The sequence below is a fragment of the Hordeum vulgare genome, chromosome 7H (genome assembly GCF_904849725.1).
Source record: "Hordeum vulgare subsp. vulgare chromosome 7H, MorexV3_pseudomolecules_assembly, whole genome shotgun sequence".
NCBI lineage: Eukaryota > Viridiplantae > Streptophyta > Magnoliopsida > Poales > Poaceae > Hordeum > Hordeum vulgare.
In genome coordinates, this window is record NC_058524.1 from 11,647,088 (window position 1) to 11,650,813 (window position 3,726).

The following is a 3,726-nucleotide window of genomic DNA, read 5'->3' on the forward strand; positions in this document are numbered from 1 at the left end:
TCCCCGAGTGCGACTTTTAGTGCGCACTCGGAGCGAGTTAGTACTTAGGCGATTCTGGGTCGCAGCTAAGTCCCCGAGTGCGACTTTTACTACGCACTCGGAGCGAGTTTGTACTTAGGCGATTCTGGGTCGCAGCTAAGTCCCCGAGTGCGACTTTTAGTGCGCACTCGGAGCGAGTTTGTACTTAGGCGACTCTGGGTCGCAGTTAAGTCCCCGAGTGCGACTTTTAGTGCGCACTCGGAGCGAGTTTGTACTTAGGCGATTCTGGGTCGCAGCTAAGTCCCGAGTGCGAATTTTAGTGCGCACTCGGAGCGAGTTTGTACTTAGGCGATTCTGGGTCGCAGCTAAGTCCCCGAGTGCGACTTTTAGTGCGCACTCGGAGCGAGTTTGTTAGACCGGAGTCTGCAAACGCGGAAGAATTTTTATCGGCAAGAAATCAATCTGCTTTGTATTACTTCAATGATACTTGTTCTTTAAATTGTCCCCGTCGGCGGTTATGTGTAGAAGCGCTTCAGGAGATCTCCATTCCATGCTCACGGCTCGTCCGTTTTCCTGTCGAGGTTGTAGAGTCGATATGCTCCGTTATTCAGCACCTTAGAGATGATGAAGGGTCCTCCCCAGGCGGGATCTAACTTATGTGGTCTCTGCTGATCCACTCGGAGTACCAGGTCGCCTGCTTGGAACGTGCGACTCCTGACGTGCCGCGCGTGAAATCGCCGTAGATCTTGTTGATAAATTGTTGAGCGAGTCAGTGCCATCTCGCGCTCTTCTTCTAGAAGATCCACTCCGTCTTGCCTGGCTTGCTTTGCTTCGGCTTCGGAGAAGAGTTCGACTCATGGAGAGTTGTGAAGCACGTCACTCGGAAGGACTGCCTCTGCTCCATAAACGAGGAAGAACGGGGATCGCCCTGTAGATCTATTCGGAGTTGTGCGGAGGCCCCACAACACCGAAGTCAACTCGGTGACCCATGCGCCGGCGACATGTCCAACTTCTCGCAGGAGTCGAGGCTTCAACCCTTGAAGAATAAGTCCATTCGCTTGCTCTGCTTGCCCGTTTGTTTGGGAGTGCGCCACGGATGCAAAATCCACTCGGATACCTTGACCTGTGCAAAAACCTTTGAATCTGTCCGAGTCAAAGTTTGTGCCATTGTCGGTGATTATGTTGTGCGGAACTCCGAATCTGGCGATGATGTCTGTGATAAATTTGATGGCCGTAAGGGCGTCGAGCTTCTTGATGGGCTTGGCTTCAATCCACTTGGTAAACTTGTCGACTGCTACCAGCTGATGAGTGAATCCTCCTTGGCCTGTTCTGAATGGTCTGACCGTATCTAATCCCCACACAGCGAATGGCCAAACAAGAGGAATTGTCTTCAGCGCAGACGTTGGCTTGTGGGACTTGTTGGAATAGAACTGGCAACCTTCGCAACGGTCGACCATATCTTTCGCCATTTCATTCGCCTGCAACCAGAAGAATCCAGCTCTGAATGCTTTGGCGACGATTGCCCTTGAGGAGGCATGATGACCGCAGGTTCCCGAGTGAATTTCTTCCAAGATTAACTGTCCCTCCTCACGGGAGATACACCACTGAAGGACGCCCGAAACACTTTCCCTGTACAACTGGCCATCAATGACGGTGAAGGACTTCGACCTGCGGACGATCTGCCTAGCTTGGACTTCGTCTTCTGGTAACTCTTGCCTCATGATGTACGCAATGAACGACACAGTCCACTCGGGGATGACAACAAGAATCTCCATGATCAAATCAACCACAACGGGGACCTCGACTTCAGTCAGATCTGTTAAGCTCTTTGATTGTACTGGCTCCTCTGTAAAGGGATCTTCCTTCACCGAGGGGAGGTGTAGGTGCTCGAGGCAGACATCACTCGGGACTGGTCTCCGAGTGGATCCAAGTTTTGCCAATTCATCCGCTGCTTGGTTTTTCAGTCGGGGAACATGGTGAAGTTCCAGACCTTCAAACTTCTTCTCGAGCTTCCTTACTGCGTTGCAGTATGCAGTCATGGTGGGGTTCCTTACATCCCACTCCTTCATTATTTGGTTAACCACCAGATCTGAGTCGCCATAGATCATCGGGCGACGGACGCCGAGTGTGATGGCCATGCGCAACCCGTAAAGGAGAGCTTCATACTCTGCTTCGTTGTTGGAGGAATCGAAATGTATCTGCAACACATACTTGAGTTTATCACCCTTTGCGGATATGATCACTACGCCAGCGCCGGAGCCATTCAACATCTTGGACCCATCGAAGAACATGGTCCAATGAACCGAGTAGATGTGATTCGGTTGCTGTTGTTCTACCCATTCTGCTATGAAGTCAGCCAGAGCTTGAGACTTTATAGCTTTCTTGGCTTTGAACTTGATGTCGCAGTATAGCATCTCCATTGCCCACTTTGCCACTCGGCCTGATGCATCCCGATTGTGGAGAATTTTTGAGAACGGAGCATCAGATATGACAGACACCGAGTGGTCTTGGAAGTAATGAGCCACCTTCTTTGCAGTCATGTAGATCCCATAAATAAGCTTCTGATAATGGGGATACCTCTGCTTGGAAGGAGTCAGGACTTCGGAGATATAATATATTGGCCGCTGAACCTTGTACGCTTTGCCTTCTTCTCCGCGTTCGACTGTCAGAACGGTGCTGATGACTTGATTTGTAGCCGCGATGTACAGAAGAAGGGGTTCTTTACTGAGCGGGGCAGTAAGAACTGGCTGGGTGGAAAGCAGGGCCTTGAGGTCGTCGAATGCAATTTGGGCTTCGTCTGTCCACTCGAAGGTATCTGATTTCTTCATGAGTCGATACAGAGGTAACGCCTTCTCGCCGAGTCGAGCGATAAACCTGCTCAAAGCCGCTAGGCAACCTGTGAGCCTTTGAACATCATGTATTCTTACCGGCCGCTCCATTCAGACGATGGTCCCGATCTTTTCGGGGTTGACATCGATCCCTCGTTCGGAAACGAAGAAACCGAGTAACTTCCCGCTGGGAACACCGAATGAACACTTGGCTGGGTTGTGTCAGTCAGCAGGTCGGAACCTTTGCGTGACTTGACTACGATATCGTCCATATATGCCTCCACATTTCGACCGATCTGGTCAAGGAGGCATTTTTGGATCATGCGCATAAAAGTTGCTCCTGCATTCTTCAAACCGAATGGCATAGCGATGTAGCAAAAACACCCGAATGGGGGGATGAATGTTGTTTTTAATTCATCCGGACCATACAGACGGATCTGATGATAGCCCGAATAGGCATCAAGGAAGGATAAACGCTCGCAACCCGCAGTCGAATCGACAATTTGATCGATGCGGGGGAGCGGGAAGTGATCTTTCGGACAGACCTTATTGAGATGCTTGAAATCGATGCACATACGGAGAGACTTGTCCTTCTTGGGCATCATGACCACATTAGCGAGCCACTCGGAGTGGTGCACCTCGCGAATGAAGTTGGCTGCCAAAAGTTTAGCCACCTTCTCTCCGATTGCCTTCCTCTTGTGCGCGGCGGACCGACGTAGGCGTTCTCGGACGGGCCGAGCAGCAGGATCCACATGCAGTCGGTGCTCAGCCAACTCCCTGGGTACACCTGGCATGTCAGCGGGCTTCCATGCGAAAATGTCCCAGTTCTCACGGAGGAATTGGATGAGCTCGGCTTCCTATTTTGGATCAAGGGTGGTGGAGATGTTCGTCGGGGCGGCGGTGTCGTCTGTCGGGTGGA